A 26,823-nucleotide genomic window follows, 5' to 3' on the forward strand; every position below is an offset into this window, starting at 1 on the left:
AGCTTGGGATATACAGAGTTCTAGGTTTCTGTGCCCCCCCCAAGCAGCAACACCCAAAAGGGGTAATATATGGCCCTCAAGTGCAGGGGGGGAGGGGTGCCACACATGGCAACTCGTTCCTGTGTCCCTGCCACTGATGGGAACTGAAGCCAGGGGAAGGGGTTCTCCAAATAGAAAGGAGAGAGTTTGGGATCGCTTTTAAACAATATTGACATTTAAAAGGCAGCTGAAGGAAGCAGCCACAGAGGAGGCCAAGAAGACCTAGCACCATGTGCGGACACCCAGGGAAAAAGGATGAGGAAGTGCTCTGGCTCACAAGAGTCATGTGAATAGTGGGGACAGGTGCTAGGCTGAAGGTGGAGGAGTGAGTGGGATGGAAGGGGAGGAGTAGAATATTCAACTGAGACTGTGCTTTCTAGAATCTTCATTGTGAATGGAAGCAGCAAGATTGGGCCATATTCGGGCAGGGACACAGGAACGAGTTTTGGGTTGTTTCCTTTTGTTTTGTTTCTTTGTCTTCAAATGACATTTCACACATGTTGACAGTGGCAGAAGGAGATATTAGAGAAAGAAGTCTTGAAGCTAGCCTTGGATTGGAGTGAGATCGGATCTGATGAGTTCTGAAACTTGGAGGAAGGTTGGGATCCTTCAAGAAGAGGCCACACTGTTTTCCAAGGAAGGTATGGTCAGGAGAAGGAAGATTCTTGGTTCATCCTGTTGCTGCATGATCTTTTTATGCATCCAGCTAGATGTCCAAAAACACTTTCGAGTAGATCAAGGCGGTTTTTTTCTGTTTTCCTCATGCTGCAGTTAGTATAAAAATGGGCCCCATCTTCAGAGCCTCAACATCTAAGCAGGTTTCAGGACTGTCACTCTCATTAAGCCCAATGACAAATGAGGTGCCAATAAGAAGCTTCAAAGCAGAGAGGAAACTTCTCACCTGGGCCTGCCACCAGGAGCCATATCTCTTTCTTGAATTTCCAGTTGGGCACACCACACAATCTCCCTGCTAGCAGTAGAGCATTTGAGAAGGAGATTTCATTCTGCAGAAGTGAAAGTGTAACAAATAATTATTTCCAGGGACTCACAGCATTCTAGCATGTCTCTATCTTCTGTTCACCATCAGGAGGACTCCTGTTTGAAGACAGACACTTGTTGCCCATTGTTGGTTAACTTTAGTTGGTTTTGTGTTGCTTTGTTAGGTTTTATTACTTCCAATGCTGTATCATCAATATCTGTGAGAGTGCTAGGTACTGTTCAGTAGAATCTGGTTGAGTAAATGAAAATAGAAGTTGACAAATAGAAGAATCTTCTCACAACTGTTGGTTTCCCATTGGGACATGTAGCAGCCGGCAGGTAGACTGTAGGAACTTGCTGAACATCTTCAATCCAGGATGTCCATCCTGGACCTGACCCTGTACCTTAAAGGACCTTCCAGCCCTGAAGGAAGATGAAGCAGTGAGTGAAGGCAGGGGTCTCTGCACACCTCACTTGCTTGAAGACTGAGCAGGTCCTTGAGTTGGGAGCAGAGATGTGATGTACTCACACATTCAGAGCAATAAAAAGTGTACATTTCTTGAATTCCCTACTGTGTGCTAGGACAGTAGTAGAGCTTAAGCACCCATATGTGGGAAGAAGGTGGACTGTCTGCTTCAATTACCTCTGGAGTCAAGAGTGACACGCCTGAAACTGTTCAACAAAAGACAGTGCACATTTACACTGATCCAAACACTAATTGCACCATGTTATAATCTCCCAGTCATTGTGTAGCCACTAGACTATGAGCACAGCTCTTTAGACATGGCCCTGTACTCCCAGAGTAGCCCAGAGGGTCCTGTGGTAAATATTTGTGGAGTTAACTTGAGGAATGAAGCCAAGAACCAGACCTTCCTGAACTGTTCTAAAATTCAGGTTGCAGTAAAATTCACCAAAATGTGCTTTGAGGGTTGAGGGGAGGGGCCCTCCTTTTTTCTCTATCTCCTTCCCTCCATCTTCCTTTCCTTCCTTCCTTCCTTCCTTCCTTCCTTCCTTCCTTCCTTCCTTCCTTCCTCTTTCTCTCCCTCCTTCCTTCTTTCCTTTCTTCCTTCCCCCTGCCTTTCTACTTTCCCCTTTTCCTTCCTCTCTGTTTCTTCCTTCCATAAGCAGCCTTTGCTAAGCGATAGACCATGCCTAGCACTGTGCAAAGTACTTGGGATGCTGAAATCGATCCTGGCGATCTTGCTCTGTAGACATTACCAGTCAACTGGGAGACAGTGATCGGTTCTCAGTACATTATTGTTTATTCATGAGTTCACAAATAATACTGGCAACAAACATATTGTCACTAATTGTCACAAACAATTAATGATCCTAGTGTGTGTGCGGAGTGAGACAGGAGTATTGGAATCTAAGCGATGTGGAAGCTTTAATATGCACAACAAGTAGGCGGCTGTCCCCAGGAAGGTAACTGGAGCAGATGCTTGGTGCAACAATTTTATGTATGTGAGTGAGAAAAACATAGTCATTATTGGAGTGGAGAAGAGAAGAAACATGGTTAACCTATGTTTCCACCAATTCCTTCATCATATATCTAGGAACAGACCTGAATCACACTTGACCCTCCCTTGAGAAGCTTCCAAACAACATGCAATGGGTGAAATGTATACTTAGCAATTACGTAAGAAAATGACACCAGTCTTGGGAAGCTCGTCTAAAGGGTCCTAGGTGCCACCATTGGGAATGGAGGTCTGAATTCTCCATCGACAGAGGGAAAAACCCACATTCAAATATTGAAACTGAACTTCTTTGAAAAGGAAAGACACAGTGAGAACATATGAATGTAGGAACACCTGAGAAAAACGGAAAGAGACATAAATATCAAAGGATTCATGGACTCCATTTCCTACTTTCTCAGTGCTTCTCTGTAGATAAAAGAACCTGATAGAAATGCATTTCTAATCTATATAATCAGGCTTCCCTGGCTGCCAATTGAAGTTTCATGGTTCACCACCACCTAGCTAAATAGGCCAACCTTTGATTTTATGTTCCCCTTGTCGAGAATCAGGTCAAGAGAAAAACTTCAAGATGAATTCAGAGGTATTTGTGCTATTAGTGTGTAATTTTCATTGGCAATTATTCTCTATCTTTGGTCATAAACTATCTAATCATTTTTATCCAATAGCATTTACTAAGCACCTACACAGTTCCCAGAAGTGTGCTGGGAGCTAGAGGATGAGGAAGTAGGGTTGGACTCTCTGACAAAGTTACAGATCCAAACCCACTGAAGTGGAGGGATAGCACTAAGGGATTCAGAAGGAGGCCTTGACTAGGGGCCTTAGAAAGCTTAGTGAAACTGTGGGCTGCCTGCTGGCATTTAGGAACCTGTAGTGCTTAGTTTTTCTCATCAGTACAAAGATAGGAGGAAGTGTGTGCAGGACAGCTCAGCCAGTATGTCTGTGAACCTATCCCATGGGCAACCTTTGGCTACCCTTCCCTGAGCCACCCGCATTGCTATTTGCCAGGTTCTGGATCAGAAGTAGTGAGGGGGCATATAGGGGACTGTACTCTCAGGACACCCCATACCACAAGACCAGAAACTCAGAGCCAAAGAAAGAATTAATATACCCAACAAATTATAAAGTGCAAATGGATTAATTCTGGCTTGGAGTACTGGAAGGTATTCATGGAAGTCTTGATATTTCAGCTTGGTCTTAAAAATGGTTAATGTTTTGGGAGGTGGGAGATTATGGGAGGAGCATTCCAGGCAGAGCAATCCTGCAACTGCAAGGTCTTCAGGGCATGAGGGTGTACCATGATTTGGATGGACATTCATGGATTTGGGTCCAACAATCCAGTAGAGATGAAGCAGGACAGAGAGTGTGACCAAATCCAGAGGATTCGGGGCTGCATGGAGTTAGAGGACTTATCTCATGGAAGAAGGGATCAATTGAGGTTTTTAAAGAAGACAGGTCTTGGCAGAAATGTCCAGGGGAGATGGAGGTGGGGAAAGATCAAAGCAGGGACATTCTAGTCTAAGAGGTATCATCTAGAAACTGTGGTGGCAGAGAGGACTTTAAATTTCGTGTTGCGTTTAATGTGTGTGGTGCTCTGTAGGGAAGATCAGAGGACACTGCAAGAGTTGGAACTGGGCTGGCTGTGAAAGTGCTTCCTCCATAAAGGAGTCAGGCATCAAGTGGGAGACGCCCGGTGGGAGGAGAACAAAGAACGTCAGCACAGCAGCATGAGTACTGTCAGGGCCAAGGCCACAGACTGGGGCGCCAGCTGCCTTCTTCAAATTTATTTTCTAGAATGTCTGATGTAGCACAAAGGCTTTATTGAATTTTTTAAATAATGCTTGCCATTTTGTAAATAAGCATGTTTCTTAAATAAATGTCTATTATGAATAAACAGGAACGGAGACTCCCCAAAAGTGTGATAGGAACAAACATCATTCTTAACCCTGTGTCTCCTACAGAAGCAAATCCTGTCAAACAAAGGAATCTTTCTCTGGCAAAACCTTGCTATGTTGAATTGTGCAAGGGTGGGAATTGTAGGTAGAAGCGTGTTGTTCCGGGTATCAGAAGGAGAATTTGAATGCTTACACAAGAATGAGGAGGAAAGGAAGTGGACAGGAAGGAAAGAAAAAAGTACACCAGCAGAGAGGTTAAGCCAAGAGCCTGTGGTATGCTGCCCTCTATGGCTGTCCTCCAGCAGTTGAGAAGTTATAACATGCCGAGTGAGAGTGGGTTTATGGAATTATGATTGGGGAGACTGTCATAACAGATAACATTCTTGGATTCCGGAACCAAGAAGTTAGTGAACCAGGCGATAACAAGCCCTGGAGAGGACAGACATCATGGAGAGGACTTGGGTTCCCTGGAGTTTTTGGAACTGGACTTTGAGCAAACATTAGCTTGCTCTCTGGAGCATATGTGACAGCAAGAAGGGCACAAATAGTACACAGATTACAATAGAAATTGCAACAGAAATAAAAATAAACCACAATTAAATGAGTTATTCCAGTTATAGATAACTCATTCATATATAATTTGGCTTATTGTATTTATTCAAAAATTATTAAACACCAGCTAATATCATGTATTACCTCAGACAGAGGAAACTAATAGTGGGGTAGGGAAAGGATGACAGCCTGCCCCTACATAACTTAAGTGCTAGAAGGAAAGAGATAAAACAAATATGCAAGCAAATATGTAAAACTTCGTAATAGCAAATCCAATGATAGCACAAGACAAAAGGAATTGGAAATTGACTGTCATCTCCTACCTAGATTCCATTCTCCAAAGGAAGTGGATTTTTTAGGTTCTGTAAAAATGGAGAAATGAACGAGGCAGATGGGAAAAAGATTGGCAAACCATCCAGGAGAGGGGAACAGAAGCTGGAGTTGCACATCTCCAGGATTCTTTGAGTCTTATCTCCCTGAACTGAGTAAATAAAAAACATGCTGACTAAACAGGATATCCCCAGGAATGCTTTCAATGCACTGGAAGTGCTAGCTTGGTAACCACACATGGTTAATTTTGTATCTCAACTTGACTGAGCCATAGGGTGTCCAGATATGTGGTCAAATATTATCCTAAGTGTTTCTGTGAAAGTGTTTTGGGGTGACATTAACATTTTAATCAGGAGACTGAGTGATGCAGACTGTCCTCCCTAATGTGGATAGGCCCCATCCAATCCACTGAGGGTCTACATAGAACAAGAGACTCACCCTCCTGAATAAGAGAAAACTCCTCCTGTCTGCCTGCCTTCAAATTGGGACGTGGTCTTTTTTCTGCCTTCAGACTAACATTAAAAAAAAAATTGCCTCTTGCTGGGTCTTGAACCTGCCAGCCTTTACACTGAAGCTACAATACAATCTCTTCTGTGTTGCTTGCTGAATCACTCTGCAGATCTTAAGGCTTTCCTGCCATCATAATTGTGTGAGTTAATTTATTATAATAAATATTATTATAATAAATTGCACAGACACACACTATTGCTTCTGTTTCTCTGGAGAACCCTGATTAATAAACCACAAGCTTCAAAATCATTGCATTGAAATTTAAAATATTGAAGCCACAATAGACAGGCACCACCAGCTGGCACCAAACTTTAGTGGGGTCTGGGAGGGATGGGAATTGCACAGTAGGATTCTCAGACATCAAGATGGCTACCTGTACAAGCTCACCAATGATCCCATAAACTTCACAGTGCTCTGACTCTGCAATTCACACAACTGAAGTTATTGGATCTCACTCAACGTGGTTGGATAGATACATGTGTATATCTATCCAATACACACACACACAGAGGGTGCCAAAAAATGTATATACATTTTAGGAAACGAAAAAACTGTATTAAAATTGTGATACTCAATATATACCAATAACATAAGATTAATAATACCAGTCATGTTTGACTTCTGCAATTGCAAGAGGCGCTTAAAGTGGTTACCATCAGCCTCCAGACACTTCTAATTATGGTGAACTAAAAATAATGCATAGATTATATCCCTGAAAACGTGTATACATTTTTTGAAACCCTCGGTAAATGTATGTCAGACAGTGATAAGTACTATGGAAAGAAACAAAGTATATAGATGATCCTAGACAGTCTCATTGATAAAGTAACATTTTCTTTCAAGTGTCCCCTATCCGAGTGTGTAACACTTTATTTACATAATTTATATCATGGTTAAGATCTAATTTCACTTTTAAATTGCAATTTATAACATTATTCAGTTATCATTCACACACCATAAAAATCACTCATTTGAAGTGTTTAATTCAGTGGGTTTGAGTATATTCAGAGTTTTGCAACACTACCACTATATAATTTCATTACCCTGAAAAGAAATCACATACACATTGGCAGCTATTGCCCTTCCTCTTAACTCCTGGAAAGTACTAATTTACTTTCTATCTCTATGAATGTGCCCATTATAGACATTTTATGTAAGAATTATACAACTTGTGATCTTTCATAACAGACATCTCAATTAGCGTAATGGATTTAATATATGTTCTTGTATGTTTCAGTTCTTTATTCCTTTCTTATGGTTGACAAATATGGCATTATATGGATATAGCACATTTATTGATTTATTTATCCAGTTGATGGGCATTTAGTTTCCCCATTTTAGCTATTACAAATAATGGTGCTTTGAGTGTTCATACACATGTTTTTGTGTGGACATATGTTTTTATTTCTCTTGGGTATTTATCCAGGATTGGAATTGCTAAGTCATATGATAAATTTATGTTTAACATTTAGAAAAATAGGCAACTCTTTCCCAAAGTGGTTTCACCATTTAAAAATTCCAAAGCCAGTGTTCAAAAAATCTGATTTCTTCACATCCTTGCATACAGTTACCTTTGTCTTTCTAAAAAAGTATTTTAGCAAACCCAGCCAACCTAGTGTGTGTGAAGTGATATCTCATTATGATTTGGATTTGCATTTTGCTAAAAAAACGATTAATGATGCTGAGCATCTTTTCATATGCTTATCCACCATTTATTTGCAAATCTTCTGTGGAGAAATATCTATTCAGATTTTTTGCTTATTTTTAAAAGAATTTGTGTTTTTATTGTTCAGTTGTAGGAGTTGTTTATATATTCTGGATACAAATACTTTATCAGATAAATGATTTGCAAATGTTTTTTTCCATTCTGTAGGTTGTCTTTTCACTTACTTGATGGTGCTTATTGAACCACAAAAGTTTTTAACTGTAGTGAAGTCCAATTTGGTGTTATAACTAAGAAACAGTTGCCTAAACCAAGATCACAATGTTTTACTCCGATGTTTTCTTCTAAGAAGCTTATAGTGTTAGCTCTCTTAAGAACTAATAATCTTACAAGAGTAACAGACTAAGGTCCATTTTGAGTTAATATTTGTATATAATGTAAGGTAGGGAGTCCAACATCATTCTTCAGCATGTGCACACCAGTTGTTCTAGCACCATTAGTTGAAATAATGAATTTTTTTTTTAGTGAATGATCTTGGCACTTGTCCAAAATTATGTGATTATAATTATAAAGATTGCTTTTAGACACCCAGTTTTATTAAAGCTATATATCTATAGAGTCCATTGTTTTATATGATCTATCCTTGTGCTAGTACCACATTTTATTGATTACTGTAGCTTTGTAGTAAGTTTAAAATTTGAGAAATGTGAGTCCTCCAACTTTGTTTTTCTTTTTCAGGATTGTTCTGACTATCCTGGATGCCTTTTGTATCTATAAGAATTTTAGAATCATTTTGTAAGTTTCTGCAAAAAAGACATTTGGGATTTTGATAGGGATTATTTTAAACCTGTATATGAGTTTGGGAAGCATTGTCATGTTAACAATGTTAAATCATCTGATGTACAACCATAGAATCTTTTTACATTTATGTAAGTTTTCCTTAATATTTTTTCAACGATGTTTGTGGTTTTCAGTATACAAGTTTTGCACTTTTTTGTTAAATATATTTCTAAGTATTTTATTCTTTTTGAAGCTGCTACAAATTGGCTTGTTTTTTAAATTTTTGTTTTCAGATTATGCATTGCAAGTATATAGAAATAAAATTTATTTTTATACATTTATCATGTACCCTACAACCTTGCTGAACTTGTTTTTAAATTTTTTAAATTTATTTATCTATCTCACTCTTTTGCCCAGGCTGGAATGCAGTGGCACATCGTAGCTAACCACAGCCTCTACCTCCTGGACTCAAATGATTCTTCTGCCCAGTCTTCAAGTAGCTGGAACTAAAGGCATGTGCCACCACAACTGACTAAATTACAGGCATGAGCCACTTCACCCAGACTGTTTTTAACTTTAATAGTTGTGTACGTGTGTGTGTTGTATATGTTCTATAAAATTTTCTAGATGCAAAATTATGTTATCTGGGAATAGAGACAGTTTTACTTCTTTCAGTCTAAACTGCATGTTTTTTATTGCTTTGTCTTGCCTACTTGCTCTCATTAGAACTTCCAGGAAAATGTCAAAGAAAAGTGGTGAGAGCAGACATCATTGACTTGTTTCTGATCTTAAGAGAAAACAATATTACACCATTAAGTATGATGTTAGCTGTGAGATTTTCATAGATGTATTTCATTAAGATAAGGAAGTGATTTCTACTTATAGTGTCTTGAATATTGTTATCATGAGAATGTGTTGAATTTTGTCAAATGCTTTTCCTTTTTCTACTGAGATGTCATGTTATTTTGTCCTTTTCTTACATTGATTGATTTTCAGATGTTTAACTAGCATTGAAATCCCACTTGGTCATTATATATAATCTTTTTAATGTGTTGCTGGATTAGTTTTGCTGGTATTTCATCAAAGATGCTTGCACTTTTATTCATGAGGAATTGGTTTATAGTTTCCTTCCTAGTGATTTCTATATCTGGTTTATTTTTGATGGCTGCTTTAAAGCCTCTGACTAGTAAGCACAATCCCTGGGCTCCTCAGGGAGAATTGCTATTGACTGCCATTTCCCCCCTCTGTATTGACTATATGTTCCTATTCCCTTATGTTTCATAATTTTTTGCTGAAAACTGTACTTTAAAACATATATAATGTAAGAACTGTGGCAAACAGATTTCCCTTCATCCCCCAAGTATTTTTTGTTGTTGTTGATGTTGCTTGTTTGTTTAGTGAACTTTCTGAATGATTTCTATATTGTCTGTATTCTTTGTTGGTATGACCACACAAGTCTCTCTTTGATTAGTATAGTTGTCAGCTATGTCAGCTAATTATTGGATGTAGATTTCCTTAAATGCCTTCATTCAATAAGGCTCCCTGCCTTTGCTGAGGTCTTCTGAAGGTTTTGGGGGATACACTTTCAATACTCTGGCAGGCAGTTTACAACTCTGCCTTAGTCTTCATTTCCTGTTTGCAAAGAGCCTCAAGTTCAGTCAAGGTGACTGATGGGGCCATTTTCTGAAAATGAGCACAGCCCTGCATATGTGTGTAGCCTTCTAAGTCACCAAGACTATTTCACAGTTTTACAAGTCTTCTTCTGGGCATCTCATTTTCCCAAATTTTTCTTTTAAGATGCGTAGCCAGTTTCTCTTTTTCTTACACTGGTACCAGTGACTCAGGAATTTTAATTAATTATTGGTTGTTGTTCTTGACAAACAACCTGGCCATATAGCTTGTTTGCTCAGAGTAAGTAAGATCACATATGGATAAGCCCTTTAGCAGCTTCCAGTTAACTGCCAGACAGGTAAAATAGTGAAAGTTCTCTAAATTTAGAGCTGTCTGTGGAATTAAAGCTCAAGCTCATTCTGTTTTCTCTAGTGTCTGCCAGGATGCTGGTTTTCACACCCACCATGATTCTGATGCTGCTTATTTTTTACCGTGTGTATTGATTAGTTTTATGTGTCAACTTGACTGGGCCACAGGGTATCCAGGCATTTAGTCAAATGTTATTCTAGATGTGTCTGTAAGGGTGTCTCTGGATAAGATCAAATTGAATCTGTGGACTGAGAAAAGAAGATTGTTCTCTCTAATGTAAGACAGCCTCATCCAGTTTGCTGAAGACCTGAGTAAAACAAATAGTTTGTGTGAGAGGGAACCCTTCCTTCTCAGCAACTGAACTGGGATATCAGTATTTTCCTGCCTTTGAACTTGAACTGAAAAATTTATTTTCTTAAGTGTTGAGCTTGATGGTTTTGAAACTAGAACTTATACCAACGGCCCTCCTGGTATAGTTTGCCAACTATAGATCTTTGGACTTTCCAGTCTCCGCAACTAGGTGAGCCAACTCTTTATATAATATCAATCTTGATATTATAATTATCTAGTTCATGTGATTAAGTTATTATATGCATGGAAAAAGGTTATATGTATAACATATTATATTTATATATGTAAAATGTATTATATTTAAATATATAATATAAATATATAATATAAATATATATAAAACAATAGGATATACCTATCCTATTATTTCTGTTCTCTGGAAAACCCTGACTAATGCATCCTGATGGTTAGTTTTTTAAAGCTACTATGAAGATGGAGAGAGGGAGTTGGATAGTGCAAGTTAAAACACCACAAAGTTTACTGGTATTAATAAAATTCAGTCATTTTTTTCTGAAAAAAAATGCTTATTGGGTTATGGCAGGGCTTTGCTTAATCTCCAGAGTTCTGAAAAAGTTTATTTTGACATATTTTTTCCAGCGTTCTCATTACTTTTATGGGGTGTAGATTTTCAGAAGTCCTAATCCCACTGATCTAGAAGTGTTTCTTTGTAGGTCTAATTAGACATCCTGCTCTGTCTTGGTGTTTTCCTGATTCTACTTTAGGAGAATCCACAGTGGACATTTTTACTTGAATGGATTAATGTGGAAACCAAATGCAAGATCTATAAAAGCAGAGAGAATTTGGGTGTATCCTTACTTGGAAGGGATCTGGGTTATCCTGGAATAAGGTGACTTAACCTCAGCTTGGGTTAGCATGTGGGAAAATGCAGACAACCTCACATAGGTCTGATGCACGTAAACATCCAGAAAGACCCACTGATATTGGGCCTGGTATCTAGGGCAAAGGAGAGGGCAGAGGATGCTGCAGTTTTGAATCTGGAAAGATCATTTGGGAAGATCCTCTTCAGATGAAGAAGAAAACTCTGTGGACATTCAGGTACTGACTATTAGCCCGAAGCTTGGAGTCTGAAGTTGCAGGAGCCCTTCAAGGAGAGCCTGCTTTTGCGGCTGGTGCATAGGAGCCGAGGAGGTGCAGGCAAGGCAGGTGGATGACCAGATCTCAGAGCTGTGCTGAGAGTTTGGGGAGGATCTATGGGACATGGACCCTCCACAGAAGACCTGCCAGGGCAATGATTCCAGACTACACAAGATCCTGTGCTAATGGCAATGGGCCACGCCAACCAGACTAGCTTGAAAAACAAAGACCTTTTGATGAAAGAAGGATCATAGAACATTAGAAACACAGAGAGCACACACTTTGGAAGTCAGATCTCAGGTAATGTGCTTTGAAAGCAGACCATGTGGTATCCATTGTGAATCTTCTGAAGTAGGTCAGGATGAAAAATATTAGCCATTTAAGCAGACAGTGCAGGCATGACTCTTTCAGTTTTCTCTCAGTTATTTTTGTAATCAGGGTTTATGCCAATTTATTTATACCATAATCTTTCCAGAGTGACTGCTCTGTGTTCTAGACACTAGAGAGAGAGCCACAAAGAAAACAGAAATATTTCTTATCCTCTTAAAGCTGGATATGTGGCAAATGTCTCTTTTTGGACCTTAAAATATGTCAGACTCTTAGTTAAATCTCTCCTAGAGCTGGGCAAAACCTAGAAAAAGAGATTTTCTACAGATACAAATTTCACCAAGAAAGGATTTTGCAGGACCATTCCTAAATGCATCAAAGAAATGTATTTTGAGGTAAAATATTTGTATTTCCTTCAGGGGATGTTATACTATCTGGTGATATTATACCAAATTTGGGGTGGAATTTGGTATCTCATTGCCACAGAATCTGTTTTGTCAGTCTTATGATTTCTATTTTAATGTTAATGCAGGTCAATTGTGCCTACACTCCAAAAGGGAGAGGCTATAACATGCATTTCTGACTTCCTTTTCCTTGTTGGGGTGGAATTTAATTTTTCAGGTTTCCCTTGGTCCAGTGTGTGGAAGTCATTTTACACAAGGGCCACCTTGTGTTAACCTCTAACTAATCAATGAATGAACTACAATCAAAGTTGGACATCAACCAATCAAAACTGCCTCATTTGCATGACGGGCACCCTGATGCATGACAGGAATCCTCAGTGTAACCAACAAGAGAAGTGTCCAATGAAACAATCTCAAACTGCTGGTTCGTCTCCGATAGCTCCCTTATCACTGAACTGCCTGCTGCTCCCTTGCAGTGCACTCAATAAACCTGTTTTTCTTCTGTGATCTGACTTAGGTGGATTCTTTCACCGTCCATGACTCCAGCCATCTGGCTGATAACCATGACATAGAAAGGGTCTGTTCAGACAGTTGAGGGACATAGAATTTTATTTCTGGCTTATAGATTTTAGGGTCAAGTACAGAAAGAGGAATGTTATTTTTTAAAATAAAAAGTTCTGGTATTGCAGTAGGTTGACTGTCAATACCAGACAAGTTAGTAAAACGGGACAGCTGACAGCACCCAAAGCCGACAGGCATCCACAGGTGAGGTGCTGTGGCAGTATTTTCTGTGACTTGACATGCGCAGTCCTTACAAAAACTCTGAGAAGTAGATGTCAATTGTCCTTACTTCTGAGTGAGAGAGCTGAGTCATAGAACCTCAAGAGTCAAAACCTTTACCGTCAGGATAGTCAACTCCTATAGCAGCGTGTACTTAAATTAGCAGGTGGTCAGAATTCTCTGAGTTGATTCATTCTCCTGTTGATTCATTTTTCCACTCTGATTTGCTGAGCGCCACTGTGGGGGGCACCCTCTGAAAAGTGTAATGGTGTAACATTGAATAAGGTACTCAGGACTCTCCTCTGTAGAAGTCAGGTTGATTGGATGTATAGATCCCTCATTTCAGTTCATTGGCATGTTGTGTGTCTAGAGCACGGGTGGGTGTGGGAGTCTAGTGATTTAGCATCTGTGACATGCTTGACACAGCACCTGGCATGGTGTCTGTGGTCATTGCATGCTGTAGCCCAGGATAGAAAGCCTGATCTGTCACCGGTGAGAAGGACGAGGAGGGCACTGATGGAGAACCCTTTCTCAGAGCAGCTGACTCTGCTTTGGGCTCTCGACACAAGATGTGAGTAGTGGTCAGTCATTCCAGCCTGCACTGCTCTTCATTTAGAGAGTATGCAGCATCTCTGTCTTCTCTGTTCCAACAAAGACATGAGCATAGAGGGGTGCTTAAGAAACATGTGCTCATGTCCTTGAATCATGCAGATGATGGCATAAAGGGGAAACAGAAGAAAACTTCATGGTGAGGGCTTTGTGAGAGGCCAGCCTCCCAGTTGTTAACTCATGGCCTCTCCACTTGGAGAATGGGCAGCTCCTCTCCACAAACTGAAGTGGTCAGTGATGAATCAGAGTTGCTGGCCACCTAAAGTTAAGAGTCCAACCACCATCTCATTATCTTCTATCACCATCTCATTATGCTTCTACAAAAGCACCTTGGTGGCTGTCCGTCCTTTTCTGAGCAGCACTGTCACTGGGGCAGTGCTAGCCTCCCTTCTGGATGTCTCTGAGCTATTCCTGGCCTGTCTCCACTTCTGGGCTGACTCTACTCAGCCCTGGGTCAGATCAGTTCAATCTGAGCTTCCAAGTCTCAAGAACCACTTGGTTGACCACACCTGCAGAAGGACTGTGTGGCAAGCACACAATGGGGCTACTCAGGCCAGAGGACACAGGACCTGCCCTTCAACATGTCACAGTTCTGCTGTGGACTTCAGAGAGTGAGACAGCTCAGACGCCAACTCCAGTATGTTAGTGAGCCATGTTGGAATGTCCCAGGAGGAGCCTGGACTATCATATGAGCCCAGGCCCCTCCCCATAGCTCAATGCTTCCTTTCCAGAATCATTTTCTCTTGCTCTGTCCTTCCACCTATTTGAGAGAGAGGGATGGAGGGTTGACTACATGGCAGGCAGCACACAGGTTCTTAGTACAGTCGTGACGAGAAGAGGCCTGTGCCTATCTGGTGGAAACTTACAGCCCAGTGGGAAAATGGCCATTAGCAGTTATAATGAAGACAGCAAGTGTTGCCACAGCAACTGAGCCATGCTGAGTCCACAGGTGAGGAGGAGAGATCGACTAGGGCCCAGCAAGTGTCCTCGACGATGATGCCCATCTATCTCAGTGATCCAGAGCTTCCTGCTGCTTCAGTGTGGCCAACACTGCACAAAGCCAGGCTGGTGTACTATGTGCACCACCAACACATGGGTTCCCAACAAGGCAGCCAGCTTATCGTGGAACGGTTTGTTAATTCCTGGAGCCCTAGAACTAAAGAGGTTCCAAGGATTAGTTTCCTTCTTTTGTATATTGCAATCATGCTGCCTTGGATAAAGAGCTTTATCCATCTGAGTCATTTCTTTTTTTAACAAAATGATTGTTCTTTCTTTGAATTGTGTAGTGACCCACTGTTCCAGGCAGTGTGTGTGTGTGTGTGTGTGTGTGTGTGTGTGTGTGTGTGTGTGTGTGTAGGGTGTATGCACATGAACACCTCCCCTTTTAGAGCAAACCCCTATAGTGGGCAGAGGGGATGTCTGGGTTTTTGCTCTAACCCCAAAGCTTCTCTCACAGCGACAGAGATATTCTGATTAGTTAAGTAGAGGGAGGGAAAGAACGAAAGGGTGAATGAAGGGACATGGAACTCAGGCAGCAAATTATTTTCTTTTTTTATTTTAAAGATGTGGGGTACAATTCAGGATTAGCTAAATGGTCACTGTACAGGTAAAATTTGGGCCTTCCTTTGGTCCCCATTTCCCCTAGTTTGAGATATTGATGTTATGTGTCCTCCCCAGCCCCTGACAGTTTCCAACTACTACCAATCCATTCCTTACAGTATTATGATAAGTATTTAAAGTCCGCTTATGTGTGAGTACATGTAGTTCTCAGTTCCTTATTTCTGTGGTAGATCACTGAGTGTTATAGACTCTAAATCCATCCAAGTTGCTGCAAAGTATATAATTTCATCCTTCTTTATGGCTGAGTAATATTCCATCATGTATATGTACCACATTTAAAAAATCCAGTCCACTTTCGATGGGTAGCATGGTTGGTTCCATGTTTTTGTTATTGTGAATAATGCTGCAATAAACATGTGTGTGCATGTATCTTTTATATGGGATGATCTGATTTCCTCCAGGTATAATCCCAGAAGGAAGGTCAGTTTTTATATCTTTTAGGAATTGACGAACTGTTTTCATATGTCCTCTTTTGAGAAGTGTCTATTCATATCTTTTGCCTACTATACATATGAAAAAATGCACATTGCTTGTAGTTTCTAGGATGCAACAATTCAGAAAGCTCACTTTGCAAAGTCAGTATTCACTCTAGACAGAACCTGCATAGCAGTTTCCTTTGTCACTTGCCCAGCACTTGGTGCCTAGTTGGGCCTCTCCCAGTTCTTCTCAGGATGCAAATCAGATCACGTCACTTCCCGGCGTAAGCATTCCAGTCTTCTTGTAGTAAAGCCCAGCCTTTCACCTGTCAGGGCCTGGTCCATCTGCCCTGGCACCTCTCTCCCTGCTGCACGCACCCCTCCTGCTCTGGCTTCCGGCAAGACCCCCACATTCAGTCCTCCCAGCTCAACCTTTCTTCTGCAGCCCCACCTCCAGGCTGTTCCCATTCCAAAGTCTTCTCCATCCCTGCCTCTTGGCTCTACTGCCTCTCCTTGTGACTTTATACCACTTTCTCAAAATTACTTTTTTGTGTTTTTCCTTGTCTATTTGCCCTTTACCCCATCTAACTCTGATGTCCTCAAGGGCAGGACTTTGTCTTTCCAGATTCCCCGAATTGCTAGCACTTAGCACCTTGCCTCTCATAGACTGGCTACAAATTGATATTCCTTGAAAAACTGAATTTAGCCTGTGGATGTTTATTTTGTCCTAACTGGACCCATTTCCCTCCAAGGAAGTTTGGTAAACTTTTTCTATAAAGATTCCATGAGTGCATATCTGTAGACTGAAGAATGGCCTTGGAAAGGAATTAGTCTTAATGCATACCAGCTCCTTCAATGGAACAATTCTGTAACTGTTAGAACAGACAACCTATCCCCAAAATGGGTCCTCTCCTCAAAAATAATTGGAGAAGACTGCTCAGCAGAGTGGGCTCTGCTTATACTTAATGGGTAGGAGAAACTCTTTACAAAAGAATATTATAGTGGAATTCAACACACCGAACCTGGTGGCCAACAAGGCCTGTTTGGTATTGGGTGCCTGTTTATGCAACTAAATCTCCTCGATGTACTATTGTCATCCAACTATAAGTAACTGTATAGTACTACCTCTGAACAAGCTAACTCATTTCAGGTACCCCGTTATAAGTCAAATCTGGACAGACTTGTCCTCTGTAAATCTCAACCTCTGGAAATCCCCTAAAAGTGTTGTTTGGATATGTGTTAGCCTGCTCAGTGCATCAGTGCTAATAAATTGCTAATTCCTAACATAGCCTCAGTGTCACGGACTTTCTGTTTCCCCACAACAACACTATTCTCACGTTATATGAAAATATAACCAGTAAAAAAATTCATAAAATATGTGCATAATTTCCTCCATTTTCCCCTCCTCCCCTCCCAGGCTTCTACTTGGCTCTGCCAGTCACTGGTCTATCTTCATCTCATTCGACTGGAAAGTTCCAATATTTTGCACATTCCTCTCATGACACTGTTTGTCTGCACTCTCTCTTAATTTGTGTCAAAATTTCTCACCAGAAAGAATTATGAATTTCTAACGTCAACCACAGTGTGCTATTATTTCCAGCCCTCAAAAACATAAATGAATAGACTATTGTATAAAACAGCTTTGGCCAAAATATTACATGAGAAGGGAAAAAAATAAGACATATGAGGACAATCCAGAAAGTGAAAGTTTTTGATCACTATTTAAGAAAAAGAGAAGGTCAGTGAAACTCTCTCCTTGACAGTCAAGGCCATGATCAGGAAGTGTTTTCTCCACTGTGAATGCAGCCCTGGCCAACTTGTTCAAAGCCAAGACACCTTTTCAAGGTTCTTGAGGAAGCAAAACTCTTGTTATCAACAACCCTACATCATCTTAGACCACATTCAGGGAACATGAACATGTGTGGGCCCCAGACAGGTCAGAAAAGGCAGTCATACATTCTCTGCCAGCTTGCAGGGTACACAGCAGGAAAATTTGAGTTTGCTGCTTTGACCTAGAGTTGAGTCACTGACAAAGTCAGTGTTCGGATTATTCAACCCCTTAGTTTTGGAAGTTCAAATGAAAATGGGGCATAATATCTCTTATATTAAAGCGAATGGAAATAATAAGCAAAGTGTAAGGTCAATATGCACAATTTAATTCAATCCCTTGATTCCAAAAATGAAGAAATGGAATTTAAGATAAAAGAAAATGTCATTGACAAAAAGGTCCCAAATCATTTGGCTTTGGTACAAAACAAAACAACCAAACAACTAAATATTTGCTCCGTTTGGGGAACAAATGTGTTCTACGTGGTGAGAAAAGGGAGGCGTTCCAGCTCTCTCTACTGGCCATATGGGCAAATTGCAGGGAATTTTGAACTCATCATTATTTGTGACCATGGATTTGAATAAATCCATTCAAATGCAGCAAGCAGAAATTTGTCTGATGATCAAAGGTAATTCTGTAGAGGAGAATAGCCTTGTCAACAAACTACAATGGAACAACTGGATGATGATGTCAGTTTGTCCTGCTGAATCACTAAAGTTCAACTTTTAGGTTTTTCAATATCTCCATTTTGGAAATTCTAACTGATTTACTACACATTCTCCATTGTCTTATTGGGAAACGGTGTATTGTATAAAAAGCAAAAAAAGAAAAAAATCAAATATAGTGTTACCTATATGAAAACAATGAATGACTGGAATTTGAAGCTTAAAGTAATAGAAAGGCATTAGGAAGGAAAATCCTTAGATATTAAACATAAAATTATGTACATGTGTATATGGCAACTCTAAACCTCTGTGGAAAATAAGTCAAAGTGAAACCTATTAAATAGATATTCTTCACTCACAATAGGTAAATTCAGTATTGTTATGACAACAAATCTTAAATTTATCAAGAGATTCAATGCCTTTTGCATCAAAAACCCAGCAAATTGCTTTCATAAATATAAAAACTGTCCCTAATACTAAAATAACCTACACAATTCTGAAGAACAAAGTTGAAGGTTTCACTTTTTTTGGTTCCAAAACCTTTTCTAAAGCTCCAGTAATAATTAGAATATAAGATTGGTGATAGAATGGACATATGCTTAAGTGGAAGAGAATTCAGTCTCTAAATATAAATCAACTCAAATACAGTAAGTTAAAGTTTGTCATTTGTCAAAGAGAATAGTCTCTTTGACAAATAAGAAAGGAATAACAGGATGATGATATCAAACAATGAACATAGACAAAAATTTTGCATGTACTCTTAAATGTAAAAGTACATGTAAAAGAAGAAATAAGACCTCTACATAGTGATAGCTTTATAGAAAAACTCAAAAGGATGTTCCATAAAAGAGAAAAATTGAAAATGTGGACTTTATCAAAATGAAGATATCACTCTGCAGAATATTCTGCTGAGAAAATAAAAAGATGTTCACACACTGGAAACGTAGCAGAACATGTATAGAAAAAAGACTGAGCCGGGCTTGGTGGTTCAGCCTGTAATCCCGCGCCTTTCGGAGGCTGAGGTGAGTGGATTGCCTGAGCCCGCGGATTCTAGACCTGCCTGGGCAACTTGGCAGACCTCATCTCTACAATAAGTCAAAAATTAGCCGGGTGTGGTAGCGCGCGCCTGTAGTTTCAGCTCTTGGAAGGCTGAGACGGAAGGATCGCCGGAGCCCAGCAGGTGGAGGCTGCGGTGGCCGGGAGCAGCCACTGCACTCCAGTCTGGGCGACAGAGTGAGACTCCAACTCAAAAAAAAGAAAAAGAAAAAAGACTGTATGTAAAATAGAGTGAGGAATCACAGGTTGCAACAGGTAGAGATCTCGAGAACAACTCACCACACAAGGTAAAGAGCAAATTAACATGCAAAAAGGCCCTCAATATCATACATGACTAGGAAAAATCAAATTAAAACTAGCATGAGACACCATTATATAGTTACTAGTACGGTGCTAAAACCAAAGAAAAAAGAAAGGAACAAAGCCCTGCTAAACATGGTCTTATCACATGCCACAGCAATCATACTCCTAGGTACTTCTTAACCAGACTAACTAAAAAACTATGTCCACACCAAAGCCAGCAAGAAAATATTGCAGCAGCTGTATTCAGAATAAGTCTGAACTGGGAGGAATCCAGCTATTACTCAACAAGTGAATGAATAACCAATATAATGGAATACGACATAGTGATGGAAGACAGTGCAACATAAAGGAACTTAAGACATGGATAAATTTTAAATGCATATTTCTAAACAAAGGAAGCTACTATGAAAATGGTACAAGATGTGTGAATTCACACACACACACACACACACACACACAGAGAGAGAGAGAGAGAGAGAGAGAGAGAGAGACTTAAATAGTCCAAAGTATGGAAGTGGCAAAAAAAGATCAGCAGTTTCCTTGGGAGTGTGGAAGGAATAGGAGGTTGAATAAGTAAAATATTCTGTATTATATTTTAATGGTTGATGCTTGTTACTATTCACTTGTCAAATCCCATACAACTTTACAGTACAAATAGTGAATCTTAATGAACTCAAAATAGAATATAATTATTTGGGATATAATTGGATATCAGAATGGAATAAAAATATCTTCAAATTTTTTTATTTTGTTAGCAAATACCTGAAATTTACAGGCTACAGGTGGGGAGGGATACAGGACTGGTTAAAATATCTTGGGAACAAGTGAAATCTGTAAAACTAAAGCAACAGTGTGTTCTATTTGCTAAAGTTATTTCTCATGGGTATACCAGTTGATAATTTGAAACCACTATACAGGGACATGGGAACTGAATCAGGTAGCTCAGTATCTCTGGAAAGTGACAGACAAACAAGTAAAGGTGAATTGCAGATAGGCAGGAAAAGAAGGTTGAAATCATCCCGGTGTTAATGCACTAGAGCTAGACATGCCACTGTTAATGCATATTTAGTTTACTACAGATTCACATATTTCTATTAAGCACATGTTTACACTGAGATTTATATACACAGCTCAGTGCACATACATATATTTTCTTATGCTATCAACTAAGAGGGTCGGGAAACAATAACACCCAAATAGAATTGTGCAATTTAGTTCCCAGATCTGGGTTTCTAATACCACTCTCCAATAAAATAAAACAGGGCTCCACAGATAAAATAGCTGATACTAGTACTAGGGAAGTAAATACCCAAGAAGATCCTGGGGAATCTTAACATTTCAAATGGATGTAGTGCACAAAGCAAAAACCAACAAAAAACCTAGGATGGAGCTATATGAATAAAAACAAAGCACCAAAATACAAATGTACCAATGGCCAAAATTAGAATATTTTCAACAAGACAATAAAGTATAATTTCATGATAATATAAGTAGATAATAAAGATGCATGAGTTGATAATTGCAAAAATATTATTGAATAAAAATGAATAGGAGAGAATATCAATTTCCTATGCAAACAAATTCCACACAACTGATGCAGGCACTCAGGGAGGTGGAGCAGAACTCCCCGCTCTTTATTTATGAGTTGTACATAGTGATTTTCTCCAAAGGGCACATGTAATAGAACAGCAAATAATAAGTAGATTCACGGTGGAGAAATCTGAGTAGCACCACCTCAGACAGGTATTCTATGTTCATATCAACAGTTGCAGGTCACCTTGAAAGCATGTACCCTTGACACGAAGTTATGAAAATGACAATTTGCCTCTCAAAAATGCAAATCCCCGTCTAATAAAAAAAATCAGACAAACCTGACTGGTACACTTAAGGTCATTAAAACCAAGAAAAGTCTGAGAATATGTCACTGTCAAGAATAGTTTAAGGAGACAAGAGGACTATTGATGTAGTATGCTGGATAAGATTCTAGAAGAGGAAAGATAACTCTAACTGAAACTGAAGAAAGTTTGAAGTATTAGTCATAATAATGTATCAATATTTGTTCATAAATTGCAAGAGATATGTCATACTAATGATGGAAATGAGAGGAAAAACAGCTTCTGGAGTTTATGACAAATTTCTACACGATCTTCACAAACTTCCCGTAAATTATTCTAAATATAATTTTTTAAAAACAAAAATGTCAGTACTTGCAAGGGACTCTCCTCCAAAAGATAATCACAGATTTTGGGGGGTATCCCTCCTCGAACATCATATCTACTGCTTACTCTAAAATATTTACACACTGAAGCTCACAGTCTTTCATCTGGAACATCTGGAACTACACTTCCTCAGTTTATTCCCAAGTTTCTGTTTCTTCACAGAAGATGAACTGTCCTAGGACTCTAAGGAAATATGAATAGGGACTTCTGGGAAGATGGCAGCAATGCCAATCTGAATAAGCGGGTCCCAGTGTGAGTGAGCGAATGAGTGTATAGAAAATTTTGTATGCATGTCTGTGAGTGGGTGACTGAGTGGGGACTCGGGAGCAAGTGGCCAGGGCTCACCTGGTGAAGCAACTGGTGCCACAGCTGCTCTACTTGGACCCTAGCACTCCCCAGGGTGCAGAAGCTGAGCACTATATTTTTCCTAAATCAGCAAGGGCTTTCATGGGGAAGAAGCTGCTGGGAAACACTGCCGGCTCCAGGCTCTGCCTCACCACCACAGCACCTGGCTGGACTCTGGAGGGAGCTCAGTGAGAGAGCCCAGATGAAGAGCCCCATTGGAGAAGACAAAAGAGGCACCCTGGCACCATCTTGAAAACTGGGCAGGATAGTGCTCCAGCTTGCTCACTGCAGAGTGAAAGACCCGATCTCTGTGACTGGCGGATTCACTACTCAGGGGTTGGTCATGACTCAAAGGTAATATCCTGAAAACACAAACTCCAGAGGGACAGGATGAGTACTGAATCGTCCCACCGCCACCCTGATTCAGTGCAGAACAAAGGGTGTGACCAGAAAAGAACAAGGAAAACCTCAGAAGCGATTAGTGCTGAGTCCAGGGCTGACTCAACCCCTTCCTCCCCAGCAGTCCTCTGAATCTCAGACCCACATGGCTGGGACACGATTGAGAGGTCTGAACTCAGGTGGAGCCTGAATGTCAGGCATGATAGGAGGACTCTACTCCAGCATAAGACTGGATGGGGCACCCTCTGCCAATACCTGGGGAAGAGGCAATCTCACACCACCTCACCAGAGGGGAGCCCCTTGACCATATGGGAGTGGGAGGGGAGGACTGAAGCCCTACCCACCTCTACCACCTTCTCCTCCTTCCCTGGCCAGATACTGGGGAGATTGTGGAAAATGCTGCAGCTCTGCGGAAGACAGCAGAGGGGCTTATCTCTGACCAGTGGAGGAATAATTAAAGGATCTGATACAAGAAGACAGATTTTTTTTTGTTTGGGAGGGTTCTGTTTGTTTTTTGGTTATTGATTTGAATTTTTTTTTTTTTACTTTCCTTTGTGCATGAATGTGTATGTGCGGGTCCTATCTGTATTCCCCTTCACATTTTTTTCTTTTCTTTTTCTTTCATTTTTTCTTTTCAGTTTCTGTATGTATGCAAATGATTGAGTATTCATCTTTCAGGGCTTTTTGTTTGTTTTTTTGTCTTTTTGTTCTTTTCTTAAGTTTAATGTATGTGTGAATGTATGTGTGAGGATTTGACTTGAAATCCTTTTATTCTCTTCTCTTTTTTCCTTCTTTCATTTTGTGGTGTGTGTATGTGTGTGTGTGTGTGTTTGGTTTTCCTTTTTTTTGTTTTCCTCTTTTCAAATTTGTTTTGGTTTTTGTTTGTGTGTGTGTTAAATTGTTCTTTGCTTTGGTTTCTGCTTTTGTTTTCCTGTGTTTTTAAAACTTATTTTTATTTTTGGCCATCTTATTTCATTCTGTTTTTCTCTGTTCTCCTCATTGCTGTTACTGTATCATGGACTCAGGGGTACACACATGTACTCCTTGCATCATCATATGAAGTGGTTTTGGGGAGTGGGTCTCAGGGAACCCATACTACAATCAGTGAACACCATGATTTGCAAGTAGTTTCTATATCCTATCTCCCCCTTCTCCACCTTATTCGACTCTCAGAACTACAAGAGAGAGCAAAGCTTCCCACTCACAGTCCTATTTTAAATACAACAATTCAGAACCCTGGTGAAGAAAGACTAGTGGGCTTGGCAAATATCAGAAGTGAAATCCTCTCCCACTGCCATTGAATAATGGAAATAAAGAGAAAAGAAAGAGATTGGTCACAAAAGAGGAAAAATCAACAGAAGAACACAGGTAGTTCCCAGTGCAACAAAGAGTTTATGCAGCTTCCAGACCAACTTTACAGGAGATGCTTAAAAAGGTATTAAGCACAGAAAAAATAAAAAAATACTGACCACACACTTCTCAAGAGAGCAGAATACAGAATCAACAGACAATACATCGTGGCTGCAAGCTTGAAAACACACACACACTTCAACCCAAAAACTAAAAGAAAACAAACAAGAAAATTTATAAGAACCTCATGACAGGGATTAAAAAATCACATTTCAGTAATAAGCCTGAACACAAATGAACTAACTGCACCACTGAAAAGACACAGAATGGCAAACTGGATAAAAAACCATGGCCCAATAATTTGTTTCATCCAGGAAACTTGTCTCATCAAAAGGGACGTACAGACTCAAAGTTAGAGGATGGAAAATGAATTTCCAGGCAAATGGATCACAAAAGAAGGCAGGAGTTGCAATCTTAATATCAGATTAAAAAACCTCTAAGGTATGAAAATTTTTTTAAAATGCAAAAGGACACTACACAATGATAAAAGGTTCAATCCATCAACAAGAAATATCCATCCTAAACATATATGCACCCAACACTGGAGCACCAGCATTTATAAAGCAACTACTAAATAAACTAAAAAAAGATATTCACTCTAACACTATTATAGCAGGGGACTTGAATACCCCACTGACAGTCCTAGATAGATCATCGAGGAAAAATATCAACAAGGAGATTCAGAATCTAAACTTCACACCTGACCAAATGGACTTGATACCTACAGAACACTTCAATCAACTACAGAAGATACATTCCACTCATCACCACATGGAATGTACTCCAAGATCAACTGCATTCTCAGCCATAAATCAAGCATAAACAAATTTCATTAGATCAAAACACTGCCATGCACCTTCTCAGAACACAGTGGAATAAAAATAAATATCAACACCAACAAAATTTCCCCAAAACCCACAAAGACGGACATTAAACAGCATGATGTTGAGCAATTAGTAGGTCAACACAGAAATCAAAAGATTCCTGAAAACAAATGAAAATGAAGAAACATCATCCTCAAAACAGGGATGCCATTAAAGCGGTACTAAGAGGATAATTTATACTTCTATGAACACACATCAAGAAAATTGAAAGGTCACAAGTTAACAGCCTAACAAATCATCTGAGGGAACTGGAAAGACAAGACCACCAAAATCCCAACTTTAGCAGAAGAATCCAGATCATCAAAGTAAAAGCCCAAATACAAGACATAGAAGACAAAAATACCATAGGAAAAAATCAACAAAACAAAAAACTGGTTCTTTGAAAGAATAAACAAAATTTATTTATTAGGGACTCCCTAGCCAGAATGACCAAGAAAATGAGAGATGTGCCAAATAAGCACCATCAGAAATACAAAAGATCAAATCACAAATTGACCCCAAAGTAATACAAAAGATTTTCAGAGATAACAATGTGCACCTGTATGGAAGCAAACATAATACCTAAATGGCAGACTATGACAACACACAACCTCCCTAGGTTAAAACAAGAAGAAATTGAGACCATAAATATGCTGCTAACAACCCAGGAAATTGACTTTTTCATAAGAAAACTACTACAAAAAGAAGCCCTGTATCACATGGTTTTCCAGTGGAATTCTACAAAAAAAAATTACTAGCTGGAGCTGATATCAATCCTATTGAAAGTATGATAGGCAATTAAGAACAACAAAATTCTCCCCAAATCATTTTATGAAGCTAACATCACACTGGTATACCAAAACCAGGTATGATCCAACAAAAAGAAATTTATAGAGCAATATCCCTAATGATCATACATGCAGAAATTCTCAACAAGATTCTAGCAAAGGTCTTTCACGTCTCTGGTTAGGAAAATGCCAAGGTATTTCAATTTTTTTGTGGCTATTGTGAATGGAATTGTGTTTTTTATTTGGGTTTCTGTTTGTTTATTATTGGTGTAGAGAAATGCGATTGTCTTTTATACATTTATTTTGTATCCTGAGACTTTGCCAAAGGTCTTTATCAGTGTAAGGAGGTTTTTGACAGATTCTCTCGGGTTTTCAAGGTTTACAATCATGTCGTCTGCAAAGAGAGAAAACTTGACTTCCTCTTTTCCTATTTGGATACCCCTGATTGCCTTCTCTTCTCTGATTACTTGAGCCAGGAGTTCCAATACTATGTTTAATAGGAGGGGTGAGAGTGGGCATCCTTGTCTTGTTCCAGTTTTCAGGGGAAATGGTTCTAATTTTTGTCCATTTAGGAGTATGCTCACTGTAGGTTTCTCGTAGATGGCTTTTGGCTATTTTGAGGTATGTTCCCCTTATGCCTAGATTCTCAAGGGTTTTTATCAAGAAGGGGTGCTGGATTTTATCAAAAGCTTTTTCTGCATCTAATGATATGATCATGTGGTTTTTGTTTTACATCTGTTGATATATGTAATAACATTTATGGTTTTATGAATGTTGAACCAGCCTTGCATCCCAGGAATGAAGCCTACTTGGTCATGATGGATGATTTTTGAGATGTATTGCTGAATCCGGTTTGCTAGGATCTTGTTGAGAATTTTAGCATCTATGTTCATCAAAGATATTGACCTGTAGCTCTCTTTCTTTGCTGGATCTTTACCTGGCTTGGGTATCAATGTAATGTTGGCTTCGTAAAATGATTTGGGGAGTGTTCCATCTTTTTCAATCGCCTGGAATACCTTCAGTAGAATTGGTACCAGCTCCTCCTGAAATGTCTTGTAGAATTCTGCTGGAAAGCCATCTGGTCCAGGGCTTTTTTTTTGTAGGAAGTTTTCTTATTATGTAGTTGATTTCCTTGATTGTTAT

General features: G+C 39.5%; 1 pseudogene across 1 annotated transcript in view; it reads left to right on the plus strand.

Annotated features, from left to right (window-relative positions):
- Nucleotides 1-14,761: 14,761 nt before the first annotated feature.
- The window catches only part of LOC103276569, a 44,419-nt pseudogene continuing 32,357 nt past the window's right edge, over nucleotides 14,762-26,823 (plus strand). Inside the window, exon 1 of the transcript XR_505376.1 lies at nucleotides 14,762-14,898. The product of XR_505376.1 is annotated as a zinc finger protein 532 pseudogene (transcript). The remainder of the gene's footprint in view (nucleotides 14,899-26,823) is intronic.

The sequence above is a fragment of the Carlito syrichta genome, unplaced genomic scaffold (genome assembly GCF_000164805.1).
Source record: "Carlito syrichta isolate Samal-C Ts95f unplaced genomic scaffold, Tarsius_syrichta-2.0.1 Scaffold316250, whole genome shotgun sequence".
NCBI classification, from domain to species: domain Eukaryota; kingdom Metazoa; phylum Chordata; class Mammalia; order Primates; family Tarsiidae; genus Carlito; species Carlito syrichta.